General features: G+C 47.6%; 1 long non-coding RNA gene across 1 annotated transcript; it reads left to right on the top strand.

Annotated features, from left to right (window-relative positions):
- Nucleotides 1-8,351: 8,351 nt before the first annotated feature.
- LOC112579094 lies at nucleotides 8,352-14,382 on the top strand. The gene is made up of 2 exons (XR_003103498.2): nucleotides 8,352-8,527; nucleotides 13,943-14,382. It is a non-coding gene; the product is annotated as an uncharacterized LOC112579094 (long non-coding RNA).
- Nucleotides 14,383-23,139: the final 8,757 nt, after the last annotated feature.

Here is a 23,139-nt window from a genome sequence, read left to right as displayed (position 1 = left end):
CCTCAAGGCTGTGCAAACACCTGCACCTCCTCCTCATGGGCCTGTGTCTCTCCAGCTCCCTGGCCACTTGAAAGAATCAAGCCTTTCTCTCCCAGCTCCCATCAGCCCAGGTTTATCACCTGGTCATGTAACCTGTGATGCTGGTGAGCTCTGATCCTCCCTACACACTGCCCCAGAGTCATTGCATATAAACCTGTTGCTGGGGGGCAAAAAAAAAAAGTTAGGAATCCTGCTTCTTTGTGTTCTAGCCAAAGCAATAAAATATATTCCCAATACTAATACCGCAATTTAAATTTATTATCTTTGTGCTTTACAGTATCCATAGCAGTAAAATCTATGCCCAAGAGTACCATTACAATTTCCAGCTACTTAAGGAATTATTTTTGTTTACGTTTTAAAGCCACAGCAGTAAAATTTAACACCAACAATAATACTACAACTTTGTCTGCCCTTAAAGTATGTCATAAATGATCTTTGGGAGGAGACTGTCAGAAAACATGTAAATGTTTCCAGGAGAAGCAGACTTTTCCATGGTGAGGCCCAGATTCTTAACAGTGTCGAAAAGCACAGTCCTTTCCAATTAGTCAACAGCCTGGTTGAGCCTGGGCTTCCCAGGTGGCACTAGGGGTAAAGAATTCGCCTGCCAATTCAGGAGGTGTAAGAGATGCAGGTCCAGTCCCTGGGTGGGGAAGATCCCCTGAAGGAGGGCACTCCAGTATTCTTGCCTGAAGAATTCCATGGACAGAGCAGCCTGGCAGGTTGCAGCCCATGGGGTCACAAAGAGTCGGACATGACTGTGTGACTGAGCACAGCACACTGGTTGAGCCTACCTCCTAAGTGTTTCTTGAATCAGCCCATTTCTTTCTTCTCACCGCCCCTGGAGCTACGGGCGACACCATCACGTAGGGAACCCTTTATCCTGCCTGGGGGCAACATGAGTCTCACTGTCCATCCTCCCTGCCTCCAACTGGTTATCCAGACAACAGCTTGGATGATGTTTTCAAAGCACAAGTCTTGCCAGTTTCCAGGAAAACACGGTGGGCAGAAGACAAGTTCTATGATTCTGCAAAGACGCAATCAGTCAAATGCAAAATGTGGGAGTCTGAAGGGGGCAAGGGACCTGGTTTTGCTAACATATCAGTGGCCTGAAAGAGAGAGAGGATGACGAGAGGGGATTGGGGTGGAAGCAAAGAGGTGTCAGAATGATCAATACAGGACTTCCTTGGTAGTCCAGGGGGTGGGATTCCGTGCTCCCAATGCAGGGGGCCCAGGTTCAAACCTTGGTCAGGGAACTAGAGCCCACATGCCACAGCTAAGAGTTCACATCCTACAACTAAAGACCCCTGTGCCACATTTAAGACCTGGTGCAGCCAGTAAAAAAAGAATGATCAACACAGTGACCCAGCATTATCTGTGGGAAGAGTGTGACTCCGGATTCCAACAAGCCTCCTGTACGCAGACCTTCTGGAGAAAATCAGGGCTGTCCGACCACAGCACGGGTATTAGGTGAGACTAAAGAACTGTGTTCATTTTGCTGGCATGTCCTTTTGTTCCTAATGCAGAGCCTCCATTGGTTAGAGCTGCATCCTCGGGTATTTACAGAGGAAGTGACATGATGTCTTGTGTTTAAAATACCGCAGCCGTCTCCTTCCCCAAAGTGGACGGGTGGTGTGGGTAGATGAGAATCAAAGTAATTCTTGATGCTGGGGAAAGGCAATGTAGGGTTCATTATATATTCCATCTCCCAGGTGGTGCTAGTGGTAAAGAACCTGCCTGCCAAAGCAGGAGACATAATGAGACTCGGGTTCAATCACTGGGTTGGGAAGACCCCCTGGAGAAGGGAATGGCAAGCCACTCCAGTATTCTTGCCTAGAGAATTCCATGGACAGAGGAGCCTGGTGGGCTATAGTCCATTGGGTGGCAAAGAGTCGGACACGACTGAAGCGACTTAGCACACACGCATGCACTGCCTTTGTGAGTGTTAGGGCCAAGCATAAATAAAAACAAAAATTCAAGTGAAGAGGCCAGATGAAGCACTGGTTGTTTTCAAGAGTATCTGATTTATTCAACAAAGATGTTTTTCCATCACCTACTTACTTCAGTTCAACAGATTTTTTTTTTTTTTAAACAAACACCTACTTCATACAGAATTGAATAAGACACAGCTTCTGCCCCTCAGAAGCTCACCATCTGGTTGGGGAGGAGAGACATTTGCAAAAAGAAAACTAATACTAATACTAATAGTCATACTCATACTAACACCAAGAGCTAAATCGACAATATGCAAAACAGTCAAAAACTATCACAAACAAAGTCAAGGTGCAGAACTCTGTGTCTGGTATGCTACTTTTTGAATATATAAGGAGAAAAATAAGAACTGCCAGTTTTATTTGCTTATGTGTAAGTATAGAAAAAGTCAGGAAGGACATATAAGCAACTATAAAAAATCAATAGCTATTTGGAAGACAGGGAAGAGGTTTTGCTCATGTGTGCGTGTGTGCTATGTCACTTTAGTCGTGTCCAACTCTTTGCGACCCTATGGGCTGTAGCCCAACTAGGCTCCTCTGTCCATGGAGATTCTTCAGGCAATAATACTGAAGTAGGTCGCCATACCAGGGGATCTCACTGACCCAGGAATCAAACCCGAGTCTCTTATGTCTCCTGCATTGACAGGTGGGTTCCTTACCACTAGCGCCACCTGGGAAGCCCACATCGTCTCATACTTTCTGGTTTTTGAAGACATGTGAATGTATTGCATATAAAAAGTTTAAAATAAAAAGTAAAATAAGCTCTCAGCTCCTCCTCCACATCAGACCATGTCTTTCCTCTATTAAAAACCCTTTGGGAATTCCAGGGTGGTTCAGTTAGGATTCAGTGCTTTCATTGCTGTGGCCCGCAGTTGATCCCTGGTTGGGGAACCAAGATCCTGCAATCCGTGCAGAGTGGCAACAAAATAAAACAAAAAGTGGTCAGATCCTGTTATCCTTGGTGTATGCTGCACAGTCCTTTTGGTAGCTTTTCAGGATGCCCACGGTCTGGCTTCTACATCCTCGTACCTCGTGCCCATCACACAGATGCTGCAGGCTCCCAGCTCAGCCCAGCCCGCTTGGATGTGCAAAGCCAAAAAACTCTTTGCTCCACCTGATTCATCTTCACTCCTGTCTGGCCTGACCAAGCCCTGATCATTCAGGTTTCCCTGAGATGCTATATTCTCACAGCAGCTCATTCAGCAACTTGCTTTAGATCCCATACATCTCTATTCTGCTAAGGAAATGTGTGGTATTTGGAAATAATTGTCTCCTTTCATCTTTTATGTTACATGTGAGCTCATTTGTGTCTGACTCTTTGCGATCTCATGGACTGTAGCCCGCCAGGATCTTCTGTCCATAAAATTTTCTGGGCAAAAATACTGGAGTGGGTTGCTATTTCCTTCTCTAGGGGATCTTCCCAATCCAGGGATTGAACCCATGTCTCTTGTATCTCCTGCATTGGCAGGTGGATTCTTTACCATTAGCTCCCCCTGGGAAGTCCCATTTGTGAGTAATTGACTCCTTTCATCTTTTATACTCTCTGTAAGCTAGTCTCATGATCTCCTGTGTTCCATCACATATTTCCACGCCTCCTGTTTTTTTGTTTAGTTTTGTTTGTTTGTTTTTACCTACTTATTATTTGGCTGTGTTGAGTCTTGTGGCACACAGGGTGTCTAGTCGTGGTGCACAGGTTCAGTTGGCCCATGGCATGTGGAATCCCAGTTCCTGGATCAGGGACCAAACCTGTGCTGCCTGCATTAGAAGGCGGGCTCTCAATCACTGGACCACCAGGGAAGTCCCTCCAAGCCTCCTGTTTAGTTGGATATAGAATGTTTCAATGAAGGGGCCACAGTTATAGAAAATAAAGACACAACCAGCTAGCATGTTTGTATAGGAGTTTCCATGAGGAGGAAGGTGGAAACTGTTAGAATGAGCAGAAAGGAAGTGGCATAAAACACAAAGCAAGAGGCAACTAAAAGACACTTTCTGCAGCAGAGGTCTTCCTTGAATCAAGGTAATGGAAGGCCAAGAGAGGAACACCCAAGAGAGGAAAGTTGTGGGGGAAAAATGCACGCAGAGAAAAAGACTTACAGTTTATTAGACAAGGAGCAGGGACCACCCAGGGCAGGGGGTGCTGATGCGTGTTTTTGGAGGTCTGCGAACTTCTAGCAACTGCACATAAACTTCCATGGAGATCTTTATGGTGAATTTTGTTGTTGTTGAGTGAACTTCATAGCTTTTTAAAAAGAATTTCTGAAAACCTAGAGATTTAGTGAAGTGAAAGTCGCTCAGTCATGTCTGACTCTGAGACCCCATGGATGGTAGCCTGAAAGTGTTCTCTGTTTCTGGGATTCTCCAGGCAGGAAAACTGGAGTGGGTAGCCTATCCCTCCTCCAGGGGATCTTCCCAACCCAGGGATTGAACCGAGGTCTCACGAATTGCAGGCAGATTCCTTACCATCTGAGCCACCAGGGAAGCAGAGATTTAAGATGGATTAAAAGGACGTCTCTGGTGGTCCAGTGGTTAATAATGTGCCTGCCAATGCACGGGACACGGGTTCAATCCCTAACGTTGAAAGATTCCACATGTGGAGCCTGTTCTCTATAGCCCACAAGCCACTACTGATCCCTTGCATTCTAGAGCTGGTGCTCCGCAACAAGAGAAGCCATTGCAATGAGAAGCCCGCACACCATGACTAGAGAGTAGCCCCTGCTCGCCTCGCCTAGAGAAAAGCTGCACACAGCAACGGAGACCCAGCACAGCCGAAAATAAATAAATTAAAAAATGAAAAGAAGGACTGAAAATCTTTTTAGCCTTAGAGGAACCAGCTGAACTGAGAAGAGCAAATCATGGCACCATGAATGCAGGCCGGCGATCTGGGAGAACCAGGAGGCAGACGTGGGGAGAGGTTCACAGAAAAAGGTGCAGCCAATGGGAGGAGCGCCGTGGAGTCCTTGACGGTCATGGAAGGAGGAGCCCTGTCGCCGCTGGGATTGTGAGCACGTGGCTTGCCTCACTGAACCCACCTCCCCCGCTGGAAGGGTGGGTGAGTATTACTAAAACACCTCTCGTCTCCCTCACAAGGGAGTTGTGAGGGGCTAAGAAACATTCCTAACATCTGGAAAGCTGTGGGCTTTTTTCTTGTTTTTTATGCAATTTCCCTTATATTTAATGTAAAAATAACTGCATGCTAAGTCACTTCAGTCATGTCCGACTCTTTGTGACCCCATGGGCTGTAGCCCGCCAGGCTCCTCTGTCTGTGGGATCCTCCAGGCAAAAATACTGGAGTGGGTTGCCATGCCCTCCTCCAGGGGATCTTCCTGACCCAGGGGTCGAACCCGTGTCTCTTACCTCTTTACCATTAGTTCTTTACCATTAGTGCCACCTGGAACAACAGCTTCACTGAATGGTGGGGAGGGGGAGGTCCTTAACCTCTCACGGACCTTCTGGGACTAGGAGGAAGGATTTACAGTGTCTCCCCAGACTACAGTTTTTTCCCATTTAGTTAATATACGGTCAGTTTGGAATGGCCTTTGCTTTTTTACGGTAAAGTTCCGGGCATGGACATCAACCCGGGGACTCCACATTCCAGAGCAGTTTTGTACAGTGACAGCCTGGGCTGTTGTCCTGTCTGCCTCCCACTGGCTGGGCCCTGGACCTTACTTCACGCTGCACCCCAGGCCTCTCAGGTATGAAAGGGCAGTGACAGCTGTCCTGAGCTCATGGGATGAGGTGAGGATCACCTGGTGGAACAAACGTGGAGCCCTGGGGAAGGACCCGCCATTGAAGCTGCTCTGAGCTTGGCTCGCCTAAGTGGCAGGAGACGGGCAAGCCTCATCTCAGCCCCTCGTGAGCCTCTGCATCAGTGACTTCTCTAGAGTTGCCGCGTGTGGGGGTTTACGGGGATGCCTGCTCAGCCATGGAGGGGGACATCTTTGTCTAGTGCTTCTCCCATGTTTAGGAGCTGGACACTCCACTGCCTGTTTGAGGCTCCTGAGTTCAAGCCAGAAGGTGCCTTTTCAAGCCTACTCTGCCTCCCCACAACTTTGACTCTGAACAAGGTACTTTCCGTCACTGAGCCTTTACGACCTCACTTCTATTCTGAGTGTTCAGGCTGTTGAGAAGGTGCAATCGTCTCCTTGGGGTGCAAAGTACCACAGACCAGTGTGTGCTAAGTCGCTTCAGTCATGTCTGACTCCATGTGACCCTATGGTGGACCCTCTGTGTGACCGCCAGGCTCCTCTGTCCATGGGATTCTCTAGGTAAGAATACTGGAGTGGGTTGCCATGCCTTCCCTTCAGGGATCTTCCCAACCCAAGGATCAAACCTGAGTCTCTTGCATCTCCTGCATTGGCAGGTGGGTTCTCTACCACTAGCACCACCTGGGAGGGGCGTAAACAACACGGAAATATTCTCTCACAGTTCTGGAGTCTGGACGCCTGAGATCAAAGTGTCTGCAGGCTTGGTTTCTCCTGAGGCCTCTCTCCCAGGCTCGTGGGGGCCATCTTCTCTCTGTGTCTTCACATGGCCTTCTCTTGACCCGTGTCCTGATCTCTTCTTCTTATAAGGACACCAGTCAGACTGGATTAGGATCCACCCTCTACAACCTTATTTTAACTACCTCTTTAAAAACTATGTCTCTAAATACAGTCATATTTTGAGGTACTGAGAGCTAGGACTTCAATATAGGAATTTTAGGGGGTGTGGGGGCACAGTTCAGCTCATAACAGAAAGCTGAGCAAGAAACTGTGTATTGAAACTTGGCATAAAGCAGCCACCTGACTAGTGCTAGTTTGGTATGTTGACGTGTTTTCAGAATCACTATCATCAAAAAAACCACAAATAACAAATGTTGGTGAGGACATGGAGTAAAGGCAGAGCTTGTGCACTGCTGGTGGGGATGTAAACTGGTGCAGCCACCGAGGAAAACAGTATGGACATTTCTCAAAACATTACAAATAGAACCACCTATAATAGAAAAAACAAAAACACCAATTCAAAAAGATACATGCACCCCAACATCCGTAGCAGTGTTGTTTACAATAGGCAAGATATGGAAGCAACTGAAGTGTCCACCAACAGAGGAATGGATAAAGAAGATGTGGTGTATATATATATATGTGGTGCATGCATATATATATATTTATAATAGAATACTACTCAGCCATAAAAAGAATGAAATTTTGCCATTTGCAGCAACAAATGGATGGACTTGGAGGGTATTATGCTGAGTGAAATAAGACATAGAAAGGCAAATACTGTGTGATATCACTTATATGTAGAATCTAAAAATACAACAAACTAGTGAATGTAACAAAAAGGAAGCAGACTCATAGATACAGAGAACAAACTGCTGCTGTTGCTGCATCATTTCAGTCGTGTCCGACTCTGTGTGACCCCATAGGCTTCCCGTCCCTGGGATTCTCCAGGCAAGAATACTGGAGTGGGTTGCCATTTCCTTCTCCAATGCATGAAAGTGAAAAGTGAAAGTGAAGTTGCTCAGTCGTGTCCGACTCTTAGCGACCCCATGGACTGCAGCCCACCAGGCTCCTCCGTCCACGGGGTTTTCCAGGCAAAAGTACTGGAGTGGGGTGCCATTGCCTTCTCCAAAGAACAAACTAGTGGTTACCAGTGGGGAGAGGGAAGGGCAATATAGGGGTGAGGAACTCAGAGACACAAACTATTGGGTATAAAATGAACTACAAGGATGTATTGTACAATATGAAGAATATAGTCAATATTTTATAATAGCTATGAAAGTGAAAGTCTCTCAGTCATGTCCAACTCTTTGCAACCCCATGGACTATACAGTCCATGGAATTCTCCATGCCAGAACACTGGAGTGGGTAGCCTTTCCCTTCTCCAGGGAATCTTCCCAATCCAGGGATCGAACCCAGGTCTCTCGCACTGCGGGTGGATTCTTTACCAGCTGAGCCACAAGGGAAACCCATGAAAGGGAAGTTTATAATAACTATAAATGGAGTATAGTATTTAAAAATTGTGAATCACTATATTGTACACCTGTAACATATAATATTGTACAGCAGCTATGTGGCGCAGTGGTAAAGAACCTGCCTGCCAATGCAGGAGACAGAGGAGGTTCTATCCCTGGGGAGGGAAGATCCCCTGGAGGAGAAAATGGCAACCCACTCCAGTATTCGTGTCTGGGAAATCCCATGGACAGAAGAGGCTGGCGGATTACAGTCCATGAGGTCTCGAAGAGCTGGACACAACTGAGCACACATGCACACATACTTCAATATAAAAAGGAAAAAGAGGTTGATGTGTGTGGCTGCGCTCTATTTTGTTGAGGTGACTTACGGTTCACGAGCGGGTATGACGGTGGCTCTGTCTAAGCTGAACCGGCCTTGGCCTTCATTTCCTTCTAGCTCATGCCCAGCCTGGCTGCCTGCTGCGCCACCACTGGAGAGGGGCACTGGAGGGCAGAACTGAGAATTTTTTTTGGCTGTGATGCTACTGAATCAAAAATGAATTTGGTAAGTCTCCTCAGGCCACATAGCATTAGGGGTTTCAGGACATCGTCCATCTGCTGTCTTACTGGTCGCAAGCCCTATGTCACTGGGGCACAGGTTCACAACTGTCACGTTAAGAATGAAGGAAGGACTTCTCTGGTGGTCCGGTGGCTAAGACTCCACGCTCCCAGTGCAGGGAGCCTGGGTTCAGTCCCTGGTCCGGGAACTAGATTCCACGTGCCATAACTAAAGATCCTGGGTGCTCCCACTAAGACCTGGTGCAGCCAAAGGAAAAAAAAAGAATGAAGGAAAATTCATCCTGAGCCGCTGAGGTTGCTGGTGACATCCTTACAAAATAGCCTTTCAGTGTTTGTTCAGTTAACACAAAAGCAAACAAAGAGCAGTGGTAACAACAATCACAAAAATGATGAAAGAGGGAGAGGGAGCTGCCTGGTTCCAGAGATGAGAAAAGCAGAAATCTCTCTGGAAAATTTATGTCCATCCCTGCTTCTGTCCCAGGACAGGGCAGCAGCAGCTCTGGCTTTGGGCTTTTCCTCTCTCTTTTCTCAAATTGTGGGAAACCCAGTTTCCCACATCCCATAAATGCCATCACCCTCCATGGATTCCTCTGAGTGATGCCTCCATGGCTCTCTGTCACTCAGAATGTCCCTCTGACCAGGGTTCATGGCTGTGAGTAAGACCTTCCAGTTGGAAAGCAGTCAATCCTAAGGGAAATCAATCCTGAATATTCAATTCATTGGGAGACTGATGCTCAAGTTGAAGCTCCAATACTTTGGCCACCTGATGTGAAGAGCCAACTCATTGGAGAAGGCCCTGATGCTGGGAAAGATTGAAGGCAAAAGGGGAACGGGTGACAGACGGATAGATAGCATCACCAATGCAATGGACATGAGTCTGAGCAAACTCCAGGGAGATAGTAAAGGATAGGGAAGCCTGGTGTGCTGCAATCCATGGGATCGCCGAGAGGAACACGACTTAGTGACTAAACAACAAACGAGAGCACCTCCTTCCAGAGAGAAGCAGGCGGAGGCTTTCAAGCCCATGAGCCGTTGGCCTGCAACCTTTGACCCCCTCTGTGCTCTCTTGGTTAATGGCAATTATCATTGTTCAAGAGACACACCACAGAGGTGAGTGTCCTCAGCTAAATGGGCTAAATGATGAAATGGAGGTGCAGATGTTTCTCTCGTACACAGCTTTGTCTATCCAACAGCATGAACAATGAATTTGAACCCCCCTCAAAATGAGCCCTGAAAACTCAATGAAGGTGAGAAAGAAAGAAAATTTTAATTCTAGATTTTGGGAAAACAAAAATTTCTGGTTGTAATTTTGGATCCCCTTGATGGATGGATTTGCTTCAGGTGGGGGATGTCAAAGGCTCAGGTGTGAGTGGCAGGGGGAGGGCGGCCACAGCTGCAGTGCAGAGAGGCCAGATGGCTTGCCAGGAAGGAGCGAAAACTCGGGGAATTCTAATGATGAGCAGCCCTCAAAGAGCTTTCAGAGAGCGGACAGACGTGCTGGGGAGCCTGGGAGCCATTGCAATTAACATCCAGAAACAATTGTGGGACATGCTTGCCTAAAATATAGACCTGGGCACACTCAGTGTTTGGAGCATGCACTCAGGGCAAACAATCAAAGTAGTACATGGATGTATGCAAATATGTACACATTTCACACACACACACATATATATGTATATACACACATATATAGTACATGTTTGTTAAATGTATGTTGATTAGAAAAAAATCAAATGGGGAGGAGACTGGCAGATCCCAGGTTTCCCAAGTCTCCATCTTCGGTCCACTTCCCCACATTGCCACTGGGAACACGCCCCTGGCTGCCAATCTGGGGACGGACCAACTTCTTGCTGCACCCAGCCCAGCCCAGGCGTGCTCTCTACCTTTTGTGTGAGCTGTGCCACCGAGGAAAGGTGAGGCTGCCACCTTTCTCATGTTGCTGCTAGTCTCTCTCTTCCTGAGCTGAAAAGAGCCTAAGGTTTTTTGTTTTTGTTTTCCTATTCAATTATAAAAGACCACTTTAAATAGCCAGATGAAGTGAAAATGTTAGTCACTCAGTCATGTCCAACTCTTTGCAACCCTATGGACTGAAGCCCTCCAGGTCCTCTGTCCATGGGATTTCCCAAACAAGATACTGGAGTGGGTTGCCATTCCCTTCTCCAGGGGATCTTCCCAATGCAAGGATCAAACATGGGTCTCCTACCTTGCAGGCAGATTCTTTACTGTCTGAGTTACTGGGAAACCCAAATAGCCATGGTCAAGAGATGTTTTAGTATTTGTGCAGAGTTCATGAAAAGGAGCTCACAGTAGTCTCAGGAGTCTTACTAACCCTCAGGTTAGTGAGTATAAGTGTGTGTGAGTGTGTGTGTGTGTGTAGGATGACAGGAAGTTGGGGAATAGGTTGGAAGGACAGCAGCATCTCTTTTTAAAAAAACTGAGTGGGAATTCCCCAGAGGTCGTGGTTAGGACTCTGTACTTTCACTCCTGGGGATGCAAGTTTGATCCCTGGTCAGGGAAGCAATGTTCCACAGGCCACAAGGTGCAGCCCCCCCAAAACCCCCAAAAAACAAACAAAAAAACAAGACAAGACTCCGAACATCTGTGCTTTTGCATGGTTTCCAGTAAGAAAGTATCTGTATAGTGGACTTCCAGTTGAGTGCTCTCCTGAGGAGACAGACCACATGAGGAGGAAGGGGGCCAGTTCCCCTCTTTTGCTGGCCGTGCTGAGGCTGTTCGTTGACAAGGGTTTGAGAGGACAGGTAGAGAGGTAGAGAGGTGCCTCGTCGCCCTGGGACGATGTGCCTGCGGCCCCCACCCACCCCTACCTGCTTCTCAACTGTGCTGGTGTCATCTTCAGCCTGGACCACCCTCATCCTTGTCTAGTGAACTTATCTGACTCTGATCCCATAGCTGCAATGCAGTGCCAGGATCCCCAACCAAAGCCCACGTGATGAGAGCTGGGCTGCCCTGGGGGTGCTGGCCCCTGGAGTGCAGGATGCGGCTGGGGCTTCTTCTCCGAGGCTTTTCAGGGCTGCCTGGCTCGGCTGCTGTCACTCTTGGTAGCGCAGGAGACGGATGAGAGGACAAAAAGAATTCCTGCCGGGCTTGGGGTGTTACCGGAATTCTATTGACTGTCCCCGCATTTGGGTCTGTTCCTGGTCTTAGAGGAGAATCAGTAAACATGACCCCCCAAAGTCTCAGTGTGCAAAGGAAAAAACCCACAACACAGCAGGCTTCTCGGCAGCCTTTCCCTTAACCCGTAGTACAGGTTTGTTGACTGTCTCATGTGGCTGCAATTAAGTTGGTGCAGGTAGTCACTCCCTGGTGTGGCTGGAGAATCTGCCTGCTGTTTTCCTTTTCTGTCACCCCTGCCCCTCTCCCATATCTATTTGCTCCCAGGGAATTCTGCAACACGCAATGGGGATAAGAAAAAAGGCATGAGTCCCCAAGGTTCTACAGCCCACGGTGGTTTGGGAACACAGGGGACAGTCTGGTTGTTAAGCAGCCATGATCCTGGGCTTTGATGGGTGTGTCAACGACAAATGGGCAGTTGGCATGGGTGCTTGCCATCTACCTCTGCAAGGATTAAATCATGAGCTGCTGCAGCCGCTGACCTTCAACACTCCCCTGAACGGAGTTCAGGGTGGAGAGCAGAAATGAGGAACTCCACTCAGGGAAAAAGCGGCAGGACAGGTTTTCAGATGGTCAGGTATATTCGGGAGCCAATTTTATGAGCCCAATTTTTGTATCTCCTCATATCTAGATAGCACTGTAATCCTTCATGGTGATGACTATTCCTCACTACTAGCAAAGCTTCACGAAACCAGTAGAAACCTTCTGGAGAAATATGTGCTTGATGGCATATACTTCCTCATCACCAAAATCTCATATAGATCTCCCCACCCACTGCCTCTTTAGAGCAGCTTCTCAGAGGTATCTGAAGTATCATCTCCCAGGCTGCAGTCCTCATTTTGTCCCAAATAAAACTAAACTCTCAACTCTCACTTTGTGCATTTTTTTTAAGTCCACAGGTGTGTGAGAATGGAGGTGACAAAAGAGCAGAGATAGTGGAGAGCAGGTGGGGGACAACGGATGGCAGCACTTAAGAGCAAGATCCCCCTCTAAGGAGCTCGTAGGCAGACCAGGGTGTGGGCTCTGGGATGCGTAGGACTCTGGCTGGTCTGTCCCTCTTGGCTCAGTGTGCCAGGCTGTCGGCCAGCGGTTACTGGGTGAGAGGAGCCTGGGCAGAGGATGAAGAGGAGAGGAAGCCATGTGGGCGAAGCTGAGCCAAGCAGAGAATGGGTGAGGGGTGAGAGAGGCCAGAAATCAGAAATGAGAGTGCAGGAGGGCGAATATGAGGAAGTGAAACCATGGGGTTTGCAGAGAGGCATTGTGATTTGGGGGCAGGAGACCTGGGTCTCACCTCTGCCCTTTATGAGCTGGGGAGCCTTGCAAAAGGGACTTACCCTCTCTGAGCCTCCATTTTGCCACCTTGAAAATGGAGCCAATGATCATTTCCACCCCCTCTCCTTCAGAAGGGTGGTGTAAGAATTAAACAAAGACGTGAAGGCTCTGTAAGACAAAACTCACGCTAACACACTCCTCAGCCAAATGGTTGGGTCAACAAACTGGGTTGAAGGAAGAACTAAATAGAAGCGTAGAAAACAGAACATAGAGAAAAGATGATTAATCCAAGTAAGCGGGAGCGAGCCGGGTGGAGAATTAAGAAAGAACCAAATGGTGCTGGTGCTGGTGGAGACGCCAGACTCACTCGAAAACGCAGAAGGAGTGACAGGGTCCATTGGGTGAACAGTAGCACCCATGTTTAAGAGACTAGGGTTGGCTATTGTGCAAGTGAGTGGAGGCAGGGACAGGAGGAGGGGAGCAACGGAGAAACCCCAGGGTGGAAGTGGTGAGAGAAAGTCAAGCAAGAGCTTGCCTGAGGGAGGCTGAAGGCAGAGGCAGGAGGTCATGCACTGATGGACAGAGGGACAGACAGAGCCATTGTGGGTGGGGTACAGTGAACAGAGAGGCAGTTTGAGGCAGGGTACCTTAGTTGAAATTTGGGCTAGATGAAATCTTTATATCCAAAACGGCATGGCATTGAAACATGTAAAATATCATGTATGAAATGAGTTGCCAGTCCAGGTTCGATGCGCGATACTGGATGCTTGGGGCTGGTGCACTGGGACGACCCAGAGGGATGGAATGGGGAGGGAGGAGGGAGGAGGGTTCAGGATGGGGAACACATGTATACCTGTGGCGGATTCATTTTGATATTTGGCAAAACTAATACAGTTATGTAAAGTTTAAAAATAAAATAAAATTAAAAAACAACAACAACAACAACAACAAAAACAAAACAGCAATCTAAGGAATGGATGGGATTGTTTTGTTTCAGGAGAGAAAGTCTTCATTGATTTGTTCCGAATCCAATTATTTGGTTCAAACTGGAAGCTGAGTCACGTGTAAGGGAGAGTCCCATGTCTAACTCGAGAGAAAGGTGAAGCTTCTGTGATCCAGTGCCATCAGAAGCAAAGGAAGAGCCTTGGCAAGGAGGTGACAGCATCGTTCAGCCTTTCAGGAGGGGAGCCAGCAAAAATGGGGTGATTGTGGTTGATTTAAGGGGTAAAAGTTGAGAGGCAGAGGACAACCAAGGTTGAAAGGGCTTCTCTGAGAGGCCCTTTTGTTCCTGGGCAAGACGTCGCTACCGCTGGGTTCAAGGGGAGAGGGAAGGATGATGGATTGCCAATGAACCTACGAAGAATGAGGCAAAGCAGCATGAAACCATTTGTTTGGGCTTTATAGATTTTCTAATAAAAACGTCAAGTTTTTTTCACACCATTTTGAAAATGTCATCAAATGCAAAACAGTCCTCCTTGTGCCAGTGACAAAGGCTGCATTTCCAATGGTAAATTGCATCCTGAGACGCAACCACAAAGTTCCTCAGGTTTGCCTCCAAGTCAACCCAGGGGTCAGGGTTGGTCCAGGACCCTTCAGGGTGACCCTTCACAGTAACAGACCCCTCCGAATAGAGCCCAGAACTTTCCTGATCATGAAGTATTGGGGGAGGGAGTAAGGCTTAGTGTTTGGGAACATCCCTGAGAACAGGTCCACTTCTGAGCTATGTTTGGGGACTGAAGTGTGTATCTCTGAGTTATTTCTGACTCAGATTATTTCTGATGTTGTCATTTAAAACAAAAAATCTTTCAATGGAATTTTTTGTCTCTAGACTCCCCTCCTTGCCTCATACTCTTCCTCGAAATTATTTGTATTAATTATTATTGTAATGCATCTTTAATCAGGTGACATCCCAGCTCAAAGACTTTCAATGGTTCCCCTTTGCCTATTTTTGGTTTTCATTTTCATAACATTTTGAGGTTAACCTAAGAAATCCAAAGATATTATCATTATGAAGTATAATCCACATTAGAATGATGAAAAAGTATTTTATATCCTTTCTTTGTATTGAGCTTCAAACCCAGTGCATGTTGTCCCATTACAGCCCATCTCAGTGGTGCTAGTGGTAAAGAACCCTCCTGACAATACCGGAGATATGAGAGACTCGGGTTCTATCCCTGGGTCAGGAAGATCCCCGGAGAAGGAAATGGCAACCCACTTCAGTATTCTTATGTGGAGGATCCCATGGACTGAGAAGCCTCATGGGCCACAGGCCTTACAGTTGCACAAAGTCAGACACAACTGAAGCAACTAAGCACACAGCACACACACAATTTTAAAATTCAATTTTATCAGGTATATTTCATCTGTGTTTGGATTTCCTAGGCTTGACAGTTGTAAGAGAAGATCCACAAACCAAGTTGTCTAAACATGCCTCAAACATTTCCAATAACTGAATCAAACATCAGGTTTTAGAGATGAATTTACATTAGTTAAGTTTGAATCAAAGAACAGAAATCTCATCCTTGTTGCAGAGTAGCATCCCACAGTAAGGCTGGACCACTCACTCCTCTTTGCCTTTTATATCAATTGCAAACTCCTGTGACCGGCTTCTGTCCCTAACTCCTTTGTAGCCTTATCTTCTGCAGTTGCTGGGCAAGGACCTCGTACTCCAGCCAAACTCCTCCAGCCTCTGCCCCATCCCTCCACGTTGCCTGTTCTCCACTGCAGGGCCTCTGTCACCCCCTTCATCCAGGGCATTTTTCCCTTCACACCATCTTTGCCTATTAAAATCCTGCTGTTCCTTCCAGATTTATCTCAGAAGCCACTTCTTCCATGAAATCTGTCCTGATTTTCTGAACTGTGAGTCTGTCAACTGTGATTTCTCCTCCTTTTTTTATACTTCAAAGCACTCTGGGGCCAGGACTTCCCTGGCATTCCAGTGATTAAGACTGTGCTTCCACTGCAGGGGGGCATGGGTTCAATCCCTGGTTAGGGAACTAAGATCCCACATACTGAGATACATGGCCAAAAGAAAAAAAAAAATCTTTTATAAAAGAACACTGGTGCCTCTAATTAATCCATGTTGACCTATATCCTAGTCTAATCCAAGATGCTCATCTCCTCAGCCCCACACATTTTCCAGCCCCTACACCCCATCACCTGCACTAAAGCCTCCTTGAGTTGCTTCCTCCTCGTGGGCCACAAGGATTAGGGAAAAGTGAAAGCTTTCCATTTAGAGTCAGCCTTCTTTTGGGGTTCATCTCTATTAAGTTGACTTGGTAAAAGGGCCATAGATGGAAAAAAGAAAAGAAGATAGTGGGGAGAGCAGTTGGTTTTTGACCTTGGTCTGCTCTAGCTCATCAGATGGGCCAAACCACATCTAACTTTAGGGGATGTCTCTTTTCTGGGCCCAGAGGCAGAGGCCAGGAAGGGAGCTGCAGATAGACAGTCTTCCTTCCCTGGCAGGTCCTCTGCAGCTCCGAGGAAAAAACTTAAAAGACAAAAAGGAGAGGGGCTTTCTGAAGGGACTCTGCCTCACATGTGGGGCTTCTAGTGGGGCTCATTCTAGGAGGGTCATGGTCCAAGCACTTCCTCTCAGATCCTCTGAGTGGGAGGGATACTAAACATAGGAAAGGCTTACTTCTGTGATCCAGGTAAACACAGGAATTACACTCCTTGACTTAAAAAAGTGTATGGATCTGGGGCAAAGCCAGCGGAAGGCAGTCAGGGTCACCCATGTTCTGTGGGGATGCTGTGGTCAACTCAGCAGGCCCACCAGCTTCCGATCCCAGTAGCCGCCAAGGGTCTGTGGTTAGATTATCAAGTCTCGGCAAGAGCTTTCCAGGGTGCAAAACACTTGGAGAATACTAATAAGAAAGCAGCTCTGGGATGGGATTCTCATGGGGGCAGGAAGTCGCTGCTAGGATAACAGGCCATAGCTTAGTCTGTTAGCCCAGAATTTGATGGGTTAGTCCTAGATGGATCAGTGGCTCACGGTAGAAACCTGAATGCGTCCACCTCATGCCCAAGTTTTCCACATGTAGATGGGATTGCAGCCTGTCATTTCTGGCAACCTGGCCAAAAATGACTGATTTAGCTTCAGGCTGGAAAGAAATACAGCTCCCTTCCTTCCTGCCTTCTCCTCCTTCCCTCCCTCCCTTCTTCCTTCCTTCCTTCAACAGACATTTATTTAAATGCCTGCAATAACCAGGAGGATATGGCAGTTAGCGAAACAAACTCCCTGACCTTATACACATGCTAGCAATAGCTAGATAAGCAAAAACATTTTAATAATAAAAACATAAAATATTTACTTAATAACATAATAAAAATAAAATATCATATAATACTTGTATATAATTTGTATGTAAATATAAAATAATAGATGAAATTATTTCATGTAGTACTTTATATATAATATATATATACACACACACATATATATATATACTCACACACACATACACATATATGAATGCATGCTCAGTCGGTCAGTTGTGTCCAACTCTTTTGTGACCCCATGGGCTGTAGCCCACCAGGCTCCTCTGTCCATGGGACTCTCCAGGCAAGAATACTGGAGTGGATTGCTGTTTCCTTCTTCAGGCAAGAATACTGGAGTGGATTGCTGTTTCCTTCTTCAGGCAAGAATACTGGAGTGGATTGCTGTTTCCTTCTCCAGGGGATGTTCCCCATCCAGGGATCAAACCTGCGTCTCCTGCATTGGTAGACAGGTTCATTACCACTGAGCCACCTACTACTACGTCACTTCAGTCGTGTCTGACTCTGTGCGACCCCACAGACGGCAGCCCACCAGGCTCCCCCGCCCCTGGGATTCTCCAGGCAAGAACACTGGAGTGGGTTGCCATTTCCTTCTCCAATACATGAAAGTGAAAAGTGAAAGTGAAGTCGCTAGGTCGTGTCCGACTCTTAGCGACCCCATGGACTGCAGCCTACCAGGCTCCTCCGTCCATGGGATTTTCCAGGCAAGAGTACTGGAGTGGGGTGCCATTGCCTTCCTCGCTGAGCCACCTAGGAAGCCATATATATTTGGTACATCTATCTGAAAAAGCATCACCTGAGTGGGTAGCACTGGGACAGAGTCCTGGATGAGACAAGAGCGTTGTCGGGGGAAGTATCACCTGCAGAGGAAGCTTTGAGTCAGTCCCCGTGGCAGCTGCATGACCCGGGGCAAGGCGATAACTTCTGGGAAGCTTGTTTCCATGGTTTAAAATAAAGCTTAAAGCTAAGCCCTACTGAGGCGGGTAAGGGAAGCTTCCCAGGTGGCTCAGTGGTTCAAAAAAAAAAAAAAAAGGCCACCTGCCAGTGCAGGAGCTGCAGGAGCTTCAGGTTCACTCCCTGGGTCCGGAAGATCCCCTGCAAGAAGAAATGCAGTATTCTTGCCTGGAGAATCCCATGGACTGAGAAGCCTGGTGGTTTACAGTCCATGGGGTCTCAAAGAGTTGGATTCTACTAAGTGACTGGGCATGCATGCAATGACGCCTTTGGGAGATTAAATGCAAGAAGGCCTGGGGAGGCCTGGGCCCCTGTACGATCTGGACCAGGTGGGTGCTATCTGGCTGAGGGCTCGTCACCCCACTCTTCCTCAGGACCAGGGCACCCCTCAATCTCTCTGGGGCTCTTTCTCAATCCATACAAGGGGGAAACAACCCTGCGCCCTCCTCAAAAGAATGCAAAAGGGCAGGGGAGATAGCAAGTGCCAAAATGCTTTGACCCAGCTCTAGGATAAAGGTCTGCAGAGAATTCGAGCACAGGGGAGAGGACGCCCTCCCCCCGGGGCGTGGGGGCGAGGCCTCCAGCACCTGGAAGGGTTGAGACCCAGATGGAGGGAGCCGGATGTGCGGGCCCGGGAAAAGGCTGGGACGAGAGCCAGTCCCGGGCGGAGGCACAGCAGAAGGGCGGCTCCGGTGACCGCCAGGAAGCAGCAAAGCGGCAACACAAACAGGAAGCAGGACCGCGGATGAGGGGATGGGGCCCTTTGAGCGCCGGGAAGAGCCAGGCGAGGTGGTGAGGGCTGCCGCCACCGCCCCCCATGCTGAGGGAGCAGGAACGGGGGTGGGGTGGGGGGCGGCTGTCAGCCCAGGGATCCGAGTGAGACCGACATCCTTATCGAAGTACCGAGTAACGCGCCTTCTTACACTTCAAACAAACAAACAAACCGAAAAACAGAGAGCTGCTGTGTTGCAGTTCTCTTCCCCCTAACTCTGTCGGGGAAGGGTTTTTCTACTTACTTCTTACCCACTTGGGCTTCCCTGGTGGCTCAGCGGTAAAGAACCTGCTTGCCAATTCAGAAGACTGAGGGTTCGATACCTGGGTAGGGAAAATGTCCTGGAGAAGGAAACGGCAACCCACTCCGGTATTCTTGCCTGGGAAATCTCACGGACAGATGAGGCTGGCGGGATACAGTTCACAGAGTCCACAAAGTGGGATACGACTTAGTGACCCAACAGCAACTTACCCACTTAGGCATCTATCTTTCATTAGAGAAACAGCATTGCATCCCTGCCTGCCATCACCCTCTGCTGATTCCGGAGGCGGGGCACAGGGCCTTCCTGGTTATTAGGAACCTGCCTAGAAGGGGCATCTAGCAGATGATTGACTCCCAGTGAGAACAGGATCTGCATGGAAAATAACAAGAGTGGGTTGCAGATTGATTCATGGGACTGAGCACAGAGCGGCCCAAACTCCATCCTTTCTTCCGAGTTCCATCTCTGGTCTCTTGTCGGTCTCAAAATTGATAGAGCAGCCTGAAGCCATTGAACAGAGTTATGTGGGCAATCATCTTTCTAATTCTTGCACAGAGGTGCCAATACGTCAGGAGGACCCAGGCAAGGGGACAATGGGGTGGCTTTATTTCGCATGATGACAAGCAAACACTTGAATAGCAAAGAGCTCATGAGCTTTGCAGCAGCAGGGAAAAAAGAGAAGGCCCCTGCATGGATGCCTGGCTCCACTCCAGTAGCCCTGCACAGTGAAAAAAGGGGACTGCTAACAAAAAGGTCATTCAGTGGCTCCCCGATCAGCCTCAGAGGTAATAAGTATGAATGGAGCTTGCCTGGTGGCTCAGGTGGTAAAGAATCTGCCTGCAATGTGGGAGACCCAGGTTTGATCCCTGGGTGAGGAAGATTCGCCTGGAAAAGGGCATGGCAACCTACTCTAGTATTCTTGCCTGGAGAATCCTATGGACAGAGAAGCCTGGTGGGCTACAGTCCATGGGGTCTCAAAGAGTCAGATATGACTGAGTGACTAGCACACGCACACACACACACGGATGGAACAGATGTCAGAAGATGGAGCACTATTTTGGAAAACTGCCCAGATATTTAGAAACAGCACTTTCTTATGAACCTGAGCATGATGCTGAAGGTCCTTTAAAATCAAACGTCCCAGGTGCCACCTGTGTCTAACATGGTGATAGGATGAGTGCCCATGTGCCCACTGATACTGGAAGTGCTCTTAAGAAATAGCCCGGACTGATTGTTCTGGCACAAACAAATCACAGACTAATTTACGTATTCCTGCAGCTGCACCCCAGCCCAGGCGAGGACGCGGCCAATTCACAGTTGACTAGTACTGCCTCGTTCTTTGCAGATTTTGGCATTTAACTGTAATTAAGATTTATTGTTCACTAGCTCACAGGTCAGGGCAAGCATGACAACACGGGTAACTTTTCTGTTTACTAGTAAAATGTCTGGCAGGGAGGGGAAGCCTCAAACCTTCCAAGCAGAACTTGACAGAAATAAATAGCACCTCTCCACTCCAGGACGGGCGCATGACCGATTTTAATCAGACATGAGGGTTCTCTTTAAGGGAGGGCAGGGAGAAATCGGCAAGAGCTAGTGAAGCGTGCTGTTGCTTTTGCACCAGAAGGGGACGGGCTGGAAGCCAAATCAATTATTGCTGATCTTCTGGATTTGGGGAAGGGATTGTCTGCCCAGTGTGGGAGGCCGGGATGGATGGAGACCTTGATGCTGACAAAGGTGCTGTGGAGAATGAGATCTGCCAGTCTTCACAGCCCCTCCTTGCCACCGAGAGGAGCATCCTTGCTCATCTCTCTCTGCTCTCAAGGATGCCCTTGGACCAAATCAGGTGGCTGGTGGAGGAGGGAGGCAGGGTTCAGTAGTCAGTGACTATTCACCTGCTTCTGCAGTCTGTCTGCTGAGGTCCTGTGTGGGTGATCCACGACACAGTGGGTGTGAATGAACCAACGGTCTGTAAGCAGACGGATGAAGAAGGGCATCGCATCCCTCCTGGTTGATTAGAAGGCAGAAATGCTGAATCTAATGTCCTTCAGTTTCCTCGCATCTATAATTTATTGTCTATTATTGTTTGTCCTCCGTGGGGTCTCTTTGTCAGTGCCTATGTGAAATAAGAAAACAGTACTCACATGAACCAGAGATTTAGACCCTGAGCTTGTTCTGTTTCTCTTGCTTCCTAACAGAGGATGGAAAAGAAAGACAAACCCTTTGCTCTATAGTAACGCCGTTGACTCCAGAACATAATTTTATATGATTTTGTAAACATATCTTTGTATATCACTCTAAACTGTACGCCATTCAGATGGTGGCTTATGAAAATGCATACAACATTTTAGAAAAAAAAATTAAAAGTAAATGAAGGAAAAATTGAATGATTCCTGGGATCCTCCTGTTTCATGTTGTCTATTAATATTCCAGATACCAATTCATGGAAGTTAAAGACAGTTAATTCTGGTCTCAGCTATCCAGGACTTCCCCCGTCGCTTTAATTAGATGACGTTTGTTTTCCTTTTTACCAGAAAAGGATCTTGAGATTCTAAGAAGTATAAGAGAGGTTTTGTTTTGATGTTATGAGGGGGCTGTAAAAACAAGTATCTTCCCCAGAGGTAAAAGGGGGGCGAATGGGTGTGAAATTCATGTTAATGGTGGATAGAGACAAAATCTGAAGAAAGATTTAAAAGAAAACTTTACAAATATTTTACCAACCGAAGATGTTTTCTAGTCCTAGACACCAGATTTCTAGTCTCGTGGAATTCAGTTCAATGGCAGTGATGCTAAATCACAGGAGAGGAAAATATAATTCTAAGAGGGTAGCTCCTAATATTTAGATCTGATTGTTAGTGGCGTTTTAACCACTTAAAGGAAAGTAAGACCTACCTTTCACTTAAGTCACTATCACTCGTTTGATTTTCAGATCTTGCCAGCATTCCTCTAGCCCAGGGACACTGAGAAAGGCACAGGGAGGCTCAGGGGAGTCTCAACTTGACCGTAAATGTGAGCCTAGTGTACAGAGCCAAGGGACTCTGGTCCTTGGTGATGCTCTGCAAGGTGATCTCGGGGAACACAGACATCACTCCAGAGCTTCCCGAGTTGCTGATCTAAGTAAAGCACCTTGTTAAACTTGGGCCCGGACTGCCCTAGACGCAGATGCGCATAGAAAATGATGTGGAGGATGCTACAGCCATTTAACAGACAGGACATTGTGGAGCCCACTGCTCTTGGGTCCAAACAATGGGAGGAGGAGAGAGGGAACCGCAGTGGCTCGAAACAGGTGGCCAGCTGGAGGAGGCTCACTTTACTCTCATCCAGGGGCTTTGTGGAGGAAGCGGGGTCTCAGGAACTAGTCGAATGATTGCAGGAGACAGCTTGATGAAATAGGATGGGGCAGGATTCCAGGCTCAGGGACTCATGCCCAGAACGAAGGGAACTTGAAGGAGGGAAGATGCTTGGCTGAAGGGGCAGTGGGAAGAACTCCAAGGAAGGAAGTGGAGGAATGGGCTGTAATGTAGCTGAGTTGCTTAGGTTCTTGATGCGTACTCAGTCGCTCAGTCATGTCAGACTCTTTGTGACCCCATGGACTGTAGCCCACCAGGGTCGTCTGTCCATGGGATTATCCCAGCAAGAATACTAGAGTGGGTTGCCATTTCCTTCTTCAGGGGATCCTCCCAAACCAGGGATGGAACCTGCATCTCTTGTGTCTCCTGCTTTGGCAGGCAGATTCTTTACCACAGGGCCAGAAGCCCCTCTTGATGCGTATAGGAGACCCTTACCCTCTCAACACAATTGCAGCTTGCCCATCTGTGCTGAAAATGTAATTACTTGTTATATACTTGTTTATAAAAATGTATACTAGTTTATAACAATGTATACTTGTTATAGTCTCTGCATTTATGCTTTGTTTCTTAAGAATAATATTATG

Source organism: Bubalus bubalis, chromosome 15 (genome assembly GCF_019923935.1).
Source record: "Bubalus bubalis isolate 160015118507 breed Murrah chromosome 15, NDDB_SH_1, whole genome shotgun sequence".
Classification (NCBI taxonomy): domain Eukaryota; kingdom Metazoa; phylum Chordata; class Mammalia; order Artiodactyla; family Bovidae; genus Bubalus; species Bubalus bubalis.
The sequence above is the reverse complement of the archived record's forward strand: the minus strand, read 5'-3'. Positions and strand labels throughout refer to the sequence as shown.